A 15,280-nucleotide genomic window follows, 5' to 3' on the forward strand; every position below is an offset into this window, starting at 1 on the left:
AACTTCCAATCCCCCCACCCCACCCGGAAGTATGTTCCTGTGAAGCGACTTATAATGGTACAGCATGCTCGTTTGTGGGTTCCTGTGCGGACCAAAGCCAACTCCATGAAAAATCCAGGTAATCCTCCGTTCGCTTCTCCTTCTGTTGTCATGGAGATCCTCCTAAGAATTGCAAGATAAATGTATAAGTGCAAGAACCTCTTTTGCCAAGCAGAGGTTGGCAAGCAGGGAACTGTGAGGGAAACTGTTCGTCAGGATCTGATTTGCTCCTGGTCTACAGGCCTGCTCATTCATGGCTTGGGGCCACAGTATCAGAAGGACTGCCTCCTCCCAAATGTTCCTGCGCATGCTCTGAGATCACCATCTGAGGCCCTGCTCCATGTGCCCCTGCATACTGAAATTTGGAGGGTGGCTACTCAAGAGCAGTCCTTTTCTGTGGTGGCCAAGTTGTGAAATGCACTCCCTACAGAGTTCCATCTGGCATGGACTTTGTCGACTTTCTGGTGTCAGGTGAAGACCTTAATATTCTCCCAGGCCTTTAAAAAATATTTTTTTGTTTTGTTTTTAAGCTTACTACTTTCCCCCCCTCATTATGCGTTTTAGACCTGTGTTCCAAAATTGCCTTTCTCTGTACTGATATTTATTTTCTGCTTTTAAAATGTTACTGTTGCTTTAATTTTGGGTTTTTTTTAAGTGATGATATTGGGTTCATTGAGTTTGTTTTTATCATGTATGTCACCTGAGAGCTTTGGCTACAGGGCAACTCAAAAATGAAGCAAACAAACAAATAAAACTGGAAGCGTGTACTACGTTACCAAGAGATTCAGGCCCTTCAGTATTTGATCCTGGATGTTTCCCAACACAAGGAATCCTAAAATGGAAGTCTCAAAGATATCATGATAAAGCCATTAAGTTCACACTCCTCCTTTGTGGCAAGACTGTGTTAACATGGGTCACATATTTTCATCCTGCTCACAGCTCTTGCACAATGCTGATTGCCAGGACGCTGGCATCCTGCCAAGAAGATTCCTTCTGACCACTAGATTATCTAATCTAAGAATTATTGCTTTATAGCCAAACCTTGAAGAGTTCACTGTGAAAAAAAATGGTCCAGGCCCAAATATTTGAGGTCAAACCCTGCAGCCTGGCAATTCTTACACTGTAAAATAAAGTTTGGCGTGGAACTCCCCTTCCCCTGTTGCTAACACTGTTCTAAACCATTAGAAAGCCAACGAGCAGCTGAGAGCAAAATATTGGCTTGCTAATTAAACTGTGATCCAATCAATAATTAAACTGAATTAAATTGTTGCTGTCAGCTCATGTTTCAAATGGACATATCACGGAATCCCCAAGTTCCATCCGCTGGGACAGTTTCACCTCTCATGAAGGACTGGCTGACATCTCAACTTCTTCCATCGTCAGTGAGATTCAGTAATGACACATACTTTTTAAAACAGCATTATTGATCCCCCTGCCCCAATTTGGGTTGATAATCTTGCGTCATTGGTTTATCTCCTGCCTCCTGTCCCAGTACATGCTGGGATTTTAACAAGAGCCAGCGTGGTGTAGTGGCTAGAGTGTTGGACTAGGAGCTGGGAGATCCGGGTTCTAGTCCCTACTTGGCCATGGAAGTTCACTGGGTGACTTTGGGCCAGTCACAGACTCTCAGCCCAACCTACCTCACAGGGTTGTTGTTGTGAGGATAAAATGGAGTGGAGGAGGAGAATGTAAGCCACCTTGGGTTCCTTGCAAGAGGAAAAAAGGCAGGATATAAATGCAATAAATAAATAAAATAAATAAACTTGGGATGTATTTGTAAGTCTGGCAGCATATTATTTTTTATTTACAGATGCTGGCCAAATGTCTATGAGTAGACATCCCATTTAAGATGTGTACTCATTGCTCTAGAGATTGCTGAAAAGATTAAACAACATAAAAATAAGATTTATTACTTATTTTTATTTTTAACATTTCTAAACTGTGCCTTCATCCAAAAATGGATGGTATCCATAAAAATGCAATAATCAATACAATCTTAAAGCAATAAAAACAAAACAGCATCATTATAATGTATATAATGTATATTACATTATAGTGTAATTTAAACAAAGGTTATTGAACCAGCTAAAAAAATGAAATCAGTTTAAGATGTCCAGTAAATAAAAATGTTTTAACCTGGTGCTAAAGCGAATACACTACATTGTTAGCCCAGTTGTACTACCTTCAGGGAACCACCACAGAAAAAACTCTCTCCTTTGTGGATACATAATGAACCACTTGTAGCAATAGAGCTCAGAGAAGGGCCCCATCTGACTATCTTAATGTATGGCAGTAGGGGTATGGGAGGAGGTGCTCCTTCAGATATTTGGGACCCAAGCCATTTAGGGCTTTAAAGTCGAGCACCAGTATCTTGAATTAGCAGATTGGTAGCCAGTGTAATTCCTTCAAAATTGAAGTAATGTTGCTCCGCCTCCACCTATATATCCCAGACTGTGTCTCCATGAGTGATTTACTCCGAGCTGGCTGCATTTGGAGGTTGTTAGGGATACATGATGTCATGGCTATCCAGCAGCCACCCCGGAGCTTATCACGGAAAAACCAGATTTCCTGAGACTGCGTGAAGTCCAATTCTTCTCCTTAAGTCGGGTTCTCCAGGGTATAGTTCCTGTATGCCCCAACCCCCGCATTTACTTCGGGTATGCTAACCCTGCTCAGGGGTGTGTCTTTCACCATGATGGCAGTCAAGGGGTGTTTCCTGTGTGTTTCCCATCCCTGCACAAACCAATTACTGTCAGAAGTAACTCCCATTGTGGGCAATGAGGCTTGTCCCCTGAACACGCACATCAGAATTTACAGAGTCCTCCCTCCACGTCATTGAAATAGCACATTTTAAAGCATCAATTCCCTAAAGACAGGGGAGGAAACCTTCCAGGATTTTGTCAGAGAAAGCGGGGGGGGGGAGAGCCTGGACAGGGAAGGGGTGAGCCTCTCTTATTGGTTGAGCACCCCTGCCAGTCAGATGACATTCACTCCAACCCCCCCAAGTATGTTCTGCGAAGCAACTTTTACTGGTGCGATACACTTTCTCATGGAGCCCTGCATCAAGCAAAGCCAGCTCCTTGAAAAATCCAGGTAAGCCACAATTGGCGTCTCATTCCATCTCCTTCTGTTGTCGTGGAGAACCCCCCCCCCCATCCCAGTCAGAAATCTAGCAGCTGAATTCTGTACTAGCTGAAGCTTCCAAACTATCTTCAAAGACTGAAGCTGGTAAAAGGTTCTCTGAGCCATTGAGCCACTTAGTTATCTAATGATAGTGTTGGATCAAGGAGCACGCCCAAGCTGTGCCGTTGCTCTTTCAGGGGGAACGTAACCCCATCCAGGATAGGTTGTATTCCAACTTCCTAGACATGGGAACTGCCTACCCATTGTGCCTCTGTCTTGGCATCAGCTTCAGCTTACTGGCCCATGTTCAGCCCATTACTGAGTCCAGACAATAGCTCAGTATCTCCACAGCCACACCTGATTAAGATGACATGGAGAAATAGAGCTGGCTGCCCGCAGCATATCGATGACACCTCACTCCAAAACTTCAGATTACCTCAGCCACCAGCTTCAAATAAATTAAAGAGCATGGAATGTAAGATGGAACCTTGTGGGGCTCCGCAGCTTAAAAGCCATGGAGAGGAACAGAAATCCCCTACTACTACTTTCTGAAACTGACCCTGCAGATAACAGTGGATCCACCATATCACCCAACCCCAACCCACAGAGCCAGTCTAGCAGGATACCATGGTTGATACCAAGCCTAGTATCAATGAGAATCAGCAGATCCTGACTCCATGTTTTACCAACTGACAATATTACCAACCTACATATGTACTACTCCAAATATGCCATCCTAAACACATGTAACGGGCAGTAAATTACATTCAGTGGAACTTACTTCTGAGTAAACCTGCATAGGATTGCACTGTAAATGATTTTATGTGTTCAGAAAACATGCACAGCTTTCCTATGAGTAGTACTCAGGGTGGATTCACACAGTCCTTAGGCACACATGATCAGCTGACTATCTAGATCTAGATTCAGCTGTGGTCATATAGCTGTTGTAGTAAAGCTCCATTGCACACACAAATCACATATATTGGACTGAGTAGCAATTCACTGAACTGTGATTTGGGCTTATGACAGAGCACTTACATGACCACTTCACCACAGCGCATGAGAATATGGCAACGCATATTCGGTAGCACAGATAAGCATTTAGTCACCCACCTAAGGATTGTGTGGAAACTGTCTCACAGATAGTTCTTCTTGAGGAAAGTCACTTTTCATTCCCACCCCTGTACAGCAAACACAAATGTGTTTCCATTATGTTTTACTCTGCAAAGAGGTTTGATTGTATAACAACAGGAAATAGGAGTTATGCAGTTTGGTTTGGTAAAGAGGCAAATTCCATAGGATTGGTTGGAATATTTAGCAAGAGAAATTCTCCTGTCTGTCTGAGACCATGCCTTTACTCAGAATGAAATTTTCTTCTCTCCCTCCCCACCCCAGCCTCCGTTTTTGAAAGGAATTAAGACCTTTTTCTACTTGGACGTTCAAGGCAGAATGCTCATCCTTCAGCTTGCAATGAATTCTTAAAAAATGAACGTCACTGCAGTTTGTCTTTGAAGCCAACCAAGACCCCTCCCCCCATTTATATATTCTAAGTTACTGCATTTCTTTTTTATTATTTGAAAGATCAAAATATTTTCTCAGTGTTTTCCAATTAGAAACTTTTTAGAATTTTTCGTGCCACAGAAATACTGTCTTCCACTCAAACCCATTCTCATAATATTGCAACTGCTTATCGAGCACATTACTTTTTCACAATCTGGTCAGTTTTCACGTTCCCTATACAGTTTATTAATGGGATGGAAACATCTAGTGCAGGCTCTTTCTTCCCCAGCTGGCCCCCAGCTGACTAGCTGTGTACTCTGGTCTCATAATAGATTGTGAGCCATACTGACCCAAAGATCACAAATCACATTCATTTTTACAAATCTGATTTTTCCAGCTTATGATGACTAGTGGCTGCAATTTATCAACATGACAACTACTCATCAAATGATCAAGTGTGTTGAATTCTACCTTGGAAAGCAATGTTTTAAAAGCCTGTTCTTCACCTACATCATTTATAAAAATGTAAGATTATTTCTAATGAAGGCATCAGCAGAGACTCTAGTGATCAAGCTTAGCCTAGAACTGATTAGTATCTCTGAAATAAATTACCTATACCGAACCCATGAACATATGTCTCGTGAATTTCCATGCAATTTACTAGGGGGATGCACCGACCACAAAATTCCATTTGGACCCTCATTCAATGACCTGGAAAATCTCAGACCAATTCAGAAGCAACCCAGTTCAACTTGGGGGCTGAATCTGAACCCTGATTTGGAAGTCTGACGCTTCATGCCTCCCAATGACGAACATTAGAAATCAATGAACGGCTAAAGCTTTTTTTTTTTTTTTTTGCTGTTTGACAGAATTGGATGAAATTTACAGATGTAGTAGCCCACCCTGAGGGGATGATGCCTGCCAAAGTTAAGAGAAATAGATGCAGGAGGTGTTGTGCTAAGTGCTTTTACATTTTAAAAGATGGAACGGCTAATAACGTTATTTCTTGGCAGAATTGGATAAATTCATAGGCCTAGCTGCCCCTTCAGAGGGAATCAAGCCTGCCAAGTGTCAGATGAATAGGTGTGGGGATTTTTTGTGCAAGAGCAGTCTTTCAAGCTTGAAAATTCCCCCCAAAGAATATGCCCATCCTCCTATATTTTTGTGAACAGGTTTTGAAAATTGCATACAATGCAAAGTGGCCCTATGAAACCTGCAAATGTATACATTTTTACAGGTACACTGTCTGTGTCTCTGTGATCTCCAAATCACTCATGAAGCTTCGGAAAGGTTCAGATTTGGATTCGGTTGGCTTCAGATGAGCCCGCTTTAATTTGGACATCTCTCTAATACAGGCTCCCCAACCTGGTGCCCCATGCTGGCTAGAGGTAGGGATGTCTGGATTTTGTTAAATCCATTCCATCTGCATTCCACGGATTGTCAGGCAACTTTTGTTGCATCATGCACTCATTGATAAAATTGATTTTTTAAACAGAATTTTGTTCTACTTGTGTTAATTTGCACAAATACACTTTTGCACTAATCAACATTAGTGCAAATCCCTTCCAAATGAGAAAAACTGGACTGCAAGACTTGGAAAAAGCCAATCTGCTGTGGAATCCCCAGGTTGGATTCATAGAAATCCAAACTCATTTGAATCTGTTGCTGATTTCCTCCGACATCCCTAGCTGGGGGTGATGGGATTTGTAGTCCAACACATCTGAAGGGTGCTAGGTCAGGGAAGGCTGCTCTAATATTTCCCAATCAGCCAGATTTGGCTGAATCTACTGCACACTCCTACAATCTACATGAATTGGCTATTTACCCAAGATTAAATCTGAAGTTGGGGTCCCAACCAGGATCCAGACCCTCCCTGGAGTCCTTATCTAACCAGTTCACTACTAGCAAAATGTGCAATCAGGTCTGGAAAAATACCCAACACAGCCAAAGAGCTGCCCTGTTAACACCTGTGTTACAAAACATGTGAAAATGGAGTGCCTCAGACAGTTGTGTAGGCTTGGCATGCTAGCAGCACATATCATTAGCTGTATGCATTTCAGTGGTGTGACCAGCAAACTCCCTAGTCTGGACATTTATGTTCAAATCTGGGCAGCTGACAACCAACAATGGGCAACTGCTCTGCCACGGACGAATAGCTCCAGTGAAATTCCATGCTCTGGCCGGCCAGCCCCTGCTGCTTCTACCCTGACTCACTCCTTGCTTGCACTGTGTGCTATTTTTGCTGATCTGACCTCAGTTTTGCAGAAGCATGTCCCGCTGCTATTGTGCAATCCCCGGGTCAACCAAGAAGCAAGCTTTCCACTCCTGTTTTAGTTATGTGAACTTTCTGGTGGAGAGGTTGAGGTTTGTCTCTAACCCCCCACCCCAGCCCACCCCATGATGCCTCAAATCTTTCCCCTTCGATACATAGGATAAAAGCAAACTGAACAGGGTTCATTTTTGACATAAGGTTAATGATATCTGAGTGTAATTTGTTTTATATTAAAGACATAAGAACATAAGAAGAGCCATGCTGGATCAGACCAAGGGTCCATCTAGTTCAGCATTCTGTTGACACAGTGGCCAACCAGCTGCCCACGGAAAACCCATAAGCAGGACCTGAGTGCAAGAGCACCCTCCTGCCCATGTTCCCCAGCAATTGGTGTACATAGCTTCACAGCCTCTGGTACTGGTGGTAAATGTAAGAGTTTATTCAGATATTCAGCAAGAGGGCTAGTATTTTTAGAATTATTCTTGGGTAACTGTTTTAACATTAAAAAAAGTAGTAGGGGAGGGTTGTTTGGGTTCTGGCTTTCCCAACCTATGATTTTAAATCCTGTTTGTTGTTTTCCTCTTCAACACTTATTTTCTCCAATATAAAACCCCCACAAGTATCTGGCCTCTCCATCACTTTTTAGTGGAATGTCTTTCTTTGAAGCCAAAAATGGCCATCCAGACCTTCTCTGGGACAAGCACCATCCTAAAAGCTTCTTAGATAAAAATAGTGTAACTGTAAAAAAAAAAACACATTCCAATACTTTGCACATAATCTTGAATTAACACTCATGATTCAATAGCCCAGGAAGAGAGAGTATTAGCTGAACAGAGAAGTGAAGTGACTCGTATGAACTTATATGACAAGTAAGTAATGACAGAGCCAAGAATCCTGACTCCTTCCGTCTCTTTATAACCTCTGTATAGTTCTCCACAACATGTTGAGGTCAGACCATTCCTGTTTAGTTCCAGAGTGATTCCAACCAGGTTATTATAACTGGTTTGACAATGTTTGAAGACTGAGACTCTGCATTGCTATGCATATGAGGCTGTAAGAAACATTTATGTGATGAGCCACAAATTAGGAAAGTAAAACAGCAGGCTTGGCTAGCTAAAGAGACAGCTTTTACACAGAACAATTTTAACCTGTAAGAACACCTCCTGATGAGCCATTTCTGTCACTTGCTCCTTCCTTCCTTCGAAAACTGAGCAGCTAGCGGTAGTGGAGGTGGTAACATGGGTTGATAGCCATTTTCAGACCAATATAAAGAATACAGGATGAATGTGCGTGCCAGAGATTTTTCATAGCAGCAGCAGTTATTTAACTAGTTATCTGCTTCCCCTCCCGACACTTTATGGCATTAGAGTTGGGAAAGTCTACATAATACTAATGCAAATGCAGTTGTCCAGCACATGCCTTCATTTTTGCACCTCAATCAAGAACTTTGATCTGTATCTGAAATTTCTAATTCTTCCTATGCAATGTTTAAGCTGAGTTAAAAATGCTTGCTCCAGTTGCATTTCATTTTAAGCAAAAGGTTTATGGATTAATAAATTAGGATGTGAATGAGCAGCAGCATGCTGGTGCACCCAACCCATTGACTCCCACTTTGCTCCTCCCTTCATGGAATCGGGTACGCTAACCAGGAGGGAGATTGCTTCCTGTGACATCTGAACCTATGACTGTGGTTTAGTGCAGTTAAACAAACTAGGATTCATAAGCCAACAACAAACCCTGGTTTAAAGCTGGTTTATGATTATGATCCCGTCTTCTTTGAATACACTGAACCATAATCCTGGGTTCAGATGTCAAAAGAAGCAATCCCTTTCCTGATTAGTTTACCTGCCTGTGCAAAAGGGGAGGCGGGGAGAGAAAGAATGGACATGCAGCTTCACATCCTGGTTTATTAAGCCATAATTATGTGCTTAAAGTGAATATATGACCATAGAGTATTCACTCTGATGTCATTTTTGGATGATGGATTTCATCTGCACCTTGTACCTTCTTAAAATGTATTGACTGTGATTTTAAATTTTATATAGCTCAACATATATTTTAGTTTGTAAGTACTTTCCTCCTTGTGACTGTGTTATTTCCACATTCCCCATTTAACCACTTATCAGGAACACTATTTAATTACTACTAAAAATTATGGCTCACATACTCATGTTTAAACTATACTGTACTTACAAGGGAAAGGAAGCGGTGATGCTCAGCAGACTAGTATAAGTTGATGGTGCAATGTCTTTGGGACAGGATTGTAAAATCAAATTAAACCATCTCCTACTATCCATCCCTGAGTAAAATCTAACTCTGGACAGTATTCCAAGATGTATTGTTGGAAAATGCAAAGACAAAATGCTCTAGTAGATCCTTCCCTTTCATGTTTTCATTGCATCAGTTTTGGGGCACATGCCATTGATCAGAGTACTAGTCATCTATTGTCTCTCTGGGGACACCTGGAAAGATAGGTGAGTACAGGACCATCTCTTCTATTACTCTGCAAGAGACCTAGACACAACAAACAGACCTTGATTAAGCACATTGTGAACACAGCAATGTTTTGGGTAAAGTAAGCACAGTGCAAGCAGGATTTTGCATATGGATCTATATCTTCTGAGCTCGGGTTGAGCTCTCAGCACCTCAGAATGCAAACTTCACAAAAATCATAGCCTCAACGCAGCCCAAGGCATTTAAGAGAGCTTGGATCCCTCATGCTTTTCTAAGCCCTTTATCTCCAATATACTCCCTGTCAGTTAGCTTCAAAGTTAACTATAATCCAAAGGGATTTTGCTAGTGGCCTCCTGGGTCAGCATGATAGTTGTTGATACTGGAGTGTGATGAGAAGGAAATGCGCATACAGTTGTGGAATTGAAAGAGTTCTTTTTTAGTCTTCTTCTGCATAAACTTTTTCACCCACAGCTGTCTTGAGATATTTGTTGTCTGAAGTGGAAAAGCAAATGATGCATTCTCCAACAAACCAAAGGTGCATCGTACCCAAGGCTAGACAAGCTGTTTTTCATCTGATGCAGAAAGCCCCACAAATGACTCTCCCTTTCCTGGCAGTAAAAATACAGTAATAAATTAAATAACAATTTGCAACTCTTTCATGGAACTCAAAATCAGCTGCTTGAGGCAGCTGCCTCACTTTGCCTAATGGTGAATGGCTCACTCCACCATGTAGAACCGAACCTATTTCTATACGGAAGTAATATGATCCACCATTGCCTCCTCTGCTTCAGTCTTGCTCTGTCTAGGTAGCAGATCCGGGGCGGATCTTCATGACAACTGAATGAGAAGTGCGTTGTAGTATTATCTGTAGTTTCATGGAATTGGGACACACAAGTAAGAAAAGCTGAGTGTACCGTACCTTTAAAATCCAGTTTACAGGGACCATACAGTGCTTGAAAGCAACATACTTCTAGGATGGGTGGGGGGAGTAAAATGGAATGTCATCAACCCGGAAGGTGTTGGTCAACCAATGAGAGAGGCTTATTTCCACCCCTGTCCAGGCTCCCCCTGGCTACCACATTATTATCCCTGACAGCATCTGAAGTCTCCCCATGAGAGCACCCCAACAACGCAGTTTTGCCCCATTCCTGCCAACAGTCAGTGAGCCACCATCCCCTTTCTCCTGTTCCAAGGAGTAAATACAGGGATCTAGCTGCTTCACCCACTGCCAGTCTGTAGTCTGTGTTGTCCAGTCATAAAACCCCAGTTGCGCACTTCCAGGGAGTAAATATAGCAATCTAGCTGCTTCACCCATTCTCAGTCTGCAGCCTCTGTTGCCTGCTTTCCCCCCACTGAGAATCTGTAGGGTCTTTTTGCCATTCAGAAAATCGGAGCCACCTTGTTTCAAGTACTAGCTATCTAGTGAGAGGAGGCAGCCAGGAGCAGGAGTCTGCAGCCTCAGTATTTCGCTGTATTGATACAGTGAAAACTAAAGAACGCAGGAGAGGGAGGAGAGCTGGCCGGCAGAGGCAGCGGCAGTAACACTAGCAGAGGGAGGGAACTTCAGCCAGCCCTTTCCCTCCATGCAGAGAAGCAATGAAGTAATACAAGCATCAGAGAAGGCTCTCAAGGTGGATGGGCTGGGAAATAAAAGCTAGTTACTCCCACTGGCAAAAAGGAAGTATAGCGTGATTCTGAAGGCAGAGACGAGCATTCTAGCACTTTGATGAATTGGAAAGGCAGGCTAGTTACTCTAGGTACCTAGGTTACCGAGGTCACGGCCAGGTGAAAGACACACCCCTAGGAATGCCCGATTATACCAAATTTAAAGCAGAGTGAAGGGCACACAGCAACTGAACTGCAGGGGAGCTGAATTAAAGAAAAAAAGGAGTAAAAGTACTCTGGAAAAATGCATCTTCCCCACAGGTAAACCCAGAGGTGGCTGCCGACTGGCCACAATGTCATGTACCACAAAGGACCTTCAAATGGTCCCAATCCACAGCAAATCATCCATGAAGACAGGCCCCCAGCTGGCTTCCATTCCAATTGGACAAAGTCAAGACTATATAACGAAAAATCTATCACTTAAGAGAACATAAAAACGGAAAAAGAAAGCCCTTGCCTCACCTGTCTTCTTTCCTTTTAAGGACACGGAATTTGTAAAAACTTCTGTTCTTCCTTTCCATTGTTTTTGTTAGTTTCCATTGCCCTAACCAAAAGCAATGATGTCTCTTGACATCAGTGGGATATAATGTTGAGACATAATAGATATGCAAAGAACCTGCCAAATTAGGCCTCAAAGATGACTCAAGTTAGTATAGGGTTTTTGGTGCCCTCCAGATGTTTTGGACTACAACTTCCATCAACTCTGAGCATTTGTCATGCTGGCTGAGGCTGATGAGCAGTGTAGTCCAAATAATCTGGAAAGGATTAGGAAGGCTGCTTTAGTGTGCTCAAAGTGTTTCACATACATTCTGCTGTTGTAATTATCAGAACAACCCTGTAAGGTAGGTCAGTATTATCTCTACATTGCAGAAGGGAATATGAGTCTGAGAGTGCTTTAAGATCATCTAGTGAGTTCATGGCAAAGGAAAGATTCAAACCAGGTACTTCCAGCCCAGTCACTGGCAAAGCAATCCTAGTGTGTGTGTGTGTGTGCACGCGCGTGCGCGCAAGAGAATCTGTGGAGGAACAACTACCACATCCAAACACTGCTGGCTCGCTGTGGCTGTGTGTGTGGGGGACGATGTTTCTATTTTCCCTCCTATTGACTATAATGGGCGGGAAAATATTATGCTGCCCTAGGAATGTAGTTTTGGGCCCTTTGGGAGGGATGATGTGGGAACAAGGGGGCTTTGGATCCTTGGCCACCCTGAATTCATTTATTAGATTTCTGTAACCCTACCCAATAGGTCAATCTGTCTGGTCTGTTCATAAAACAACCACCTTATTTAAAGCCCTGCTGGCTTGGATGCTCCTGACATGCTGTTTTGGCTCCTGGCACCAGCAGGACATTTATGCCCCTGGAGTTTTTGTGGGCATAATAGGGGGCATCCAGCAGCATAAGTGCCGCCCCGCCAGTGGGCCTTGCTCTCTGCCAGCAGAGTGGCACTTATGCTACTTCCTGTGGCCCCTCCGTCAGCTGAATCCCAGCTGCATGGTTGCACCCATACAGTGCAATCTTATGCACGTTTACTCAGAAATCAGCCCCACTATGTTCAGTGGGCTAAATATACTTACACCCAGTAAGTATATTTAGGATTGTAGATTTAGCTACTGTGCTACACTAGCTCTCAAACGGGAAACAGCATAGGTAGCTATTATGTCTTACCACATCTCTTTTGCTCAGCATTCCTCCTGTTTTTCCCAATGCTAACCTGTCATCCTTTCTCCAGGGGCTGGTTCTTTAGCAACAGAGGACTGGTTTCAGATTTAGGTATGTGAAACTGGGCTATCAGAAGTGGACTTACTCATCCCTCTTCCCCACAGCAACCCCCCCCCCCCAATGTCATGCAGAGGGTCAGGAGATCCTGCTGAATGGGGAGAGCTGTGGGGCAGGGGGATCCCCAAAGAACGGGCTGAGGCACCTTCCGTAAGCAGAGCCCTTCTGTCCATGTAAGGCAGCTCTTGGATGCTACTCAGAATGTTTATGGACCAAATGGAAAGCAGCAAAGCACTTTATTTCCTCCCCCAAATCAGCGACTGTATTTGCTAAAGCAGAAATGCCATCAAGAAACCCACGGTAGCTTCAGTCCATTCCACTGTTGTGGTTTTTGTTATCTTTTAGTTTTTGTTTTAGCATTTGAAACTGTAAATCACCCCTAGTGACTTGGCAGAAAGGTATTTATAAGTGAAATACATAAAGAATGACTTTCTATGGGGGAAAACATGCCCCCAAACCATAAACGAGTGTCAGTTCTCTTCCTTCCAAATTAAAGCTGTTTACAAATGTGTCTTACAGCATCCTGACTTATCCCACTCTTACACCTCAATGAAAGAAAGCCCAGTGTTTAATTTTCTTCATTCAAATTAGCTAGATGGGACTGTGTGTGTTTTGCAATGCCATGCAAGCATTGGAGTGCAGAATTTGGTTCAAGGTGCAAAATCCAACATCCTGACATTCTCAACTTTCATTTTTAAATGTACGTTTCTAGTCTCTAGTCCACATATTTGCAAAGACAGGTATGAACATGTGTGGGAAATGGCCCAATGACATCTCAGAAATCTGGACCAAAATGGGGTGGAAGCTGAGTAGAATTTCCAAGGATTGGGGCTTCAGTATCTTGTATAGTTCCTTGCCTCTTCCCATAACTAGCAGCTGCAAAATACATTATGCACATATGCAAACATACACATTTTTGTAATAAACAGAAGTCACAGAATTCAGATATTTCTTAATGCAGAATTTGGATGTGTGTGTTTTTTAGTCCAGTGTACATACAGCTCTGCTGTTTCATCTGATCAATCTCCTTATAGCCAGTTCCAGTTAGCCCTGTGATCTGGCTGACAGTCAGCACTGGTCCTCTCCAAACAGACATATATACCAGCCAACCACACTGTCGCTGTACTGAAATCAAAGTATGATCACTAGGGTTTAAAACGATTCTCTCTCTCTCTCTCTCTCTCTCTCACACACACAGGTTTACTTTTGACATTTGGATTGGTTCTGGTCTTCTCTGTTGTTAAAGATCAGCAGCAATTCCAGCCCAGTTAGTTCTGTAGAACATCTTGCAAAATAACCAGAGATGCATTGAAAAAAAAATGATGTTGTAATTATAGTTGAAATGGTTAAATTATAGTTAAAATGGAAATGCCTGTGTCCACTTACAGGCTATATATTATGGAAATGTGTGACCTGGCAGAAAAGGAGTGCAGCTGTGAGAAGCAAAGGCGCTAGGGTGGAGAGGAAGCCATCAGGAGATATCTGAGCTGTTTGCTTTGGTGGAGTGCAGCATGATGTACAAATCTGCACAGGCCCTCAAGCCTGGGGGAAAAAACCGCGGCATATGGAATTTGGGGTGGGGGATGGGATTTGCACTGGCAGCCGAACGCAAAGGGTAGTTTTCCAGGCTCGGGAGGGTGGTATTTTAAGACATCTAATTCAATGCAAGAAAGCAGCGCATCATACGCGCTTTATAGCGGCTATGAGAAAGCTCAAAGCAGATAGCGTGCGAAGCGGGGTCCGCAAGCGGGGCACACGCATCTGGGTGTGGCCAATGCAGAGTCTGGGCTGGCTGCAGCGCCACGGCCTATATGAGGTGGTGGTGGGCGTTGCATTCAGCATACCTCCAAGGTCTTGACCAGGGCGATTCTCACGCAAAGCTACATGCAGCTTCACGTGATGTGCGGCCGCAGCGCATCGCACACACATCACACTGGCCGGGAGTCGATGTTCTAATGATGCCACCACGCAGCAGGCGGGGACAGGGCAGGCGCGCCTGCTGCAGCTCCCCCGGCGGTACAAGCGGGCGGGGTGCTGCATGCGACTCCGTACCGAGCACAAGGGACGCCGACATTGTTCCTCGTCGGCCGTACCGCGCGAGCGCTCTGTGATCCTGGTCACTGTCCGCACCCGACCTCACGTGCCATCGTTCGGGTCCGGACTAGCGCAGCAGACCCCAGCAAAGACAGCACCAAAAAGAGAAAAAAAGGCGACTACAGCTGTGCACCCTGTACGCTTCACGTCCCGCCTCACTCTATGTGCGCCAGTGACAAACAAAAAACGCCAGCCATTGGAAGCAAAGCTTCCTCTTGATAGGCAGGGACAGCCAGCCAATCGGAGACTTCGGAGGGGACGGCGAAGGCGGGACAGACGGGATTTCGGCGGAGAAGCTTGAGAAGGTTGCTATGAGCCTGGCTTGGGGCGGGGCTACTCAAGGGCCAATCGGCGGC

This window comes from Heloderma suspectum, chromosome 2 (assembly GCF_057233095.1).
Source record: "Heloderma suspectum isolate Gila_16-S chromosome 2, 16-S_ref, whole genome shotgun sequence".
In the NCBI taxonomy this organism is placed as follows: Eukaryota; Metazoa; Chordata; class Lepidosauria; order Squamata; family Helodermatidae; genus Heloderma; species Heloderma suspectum.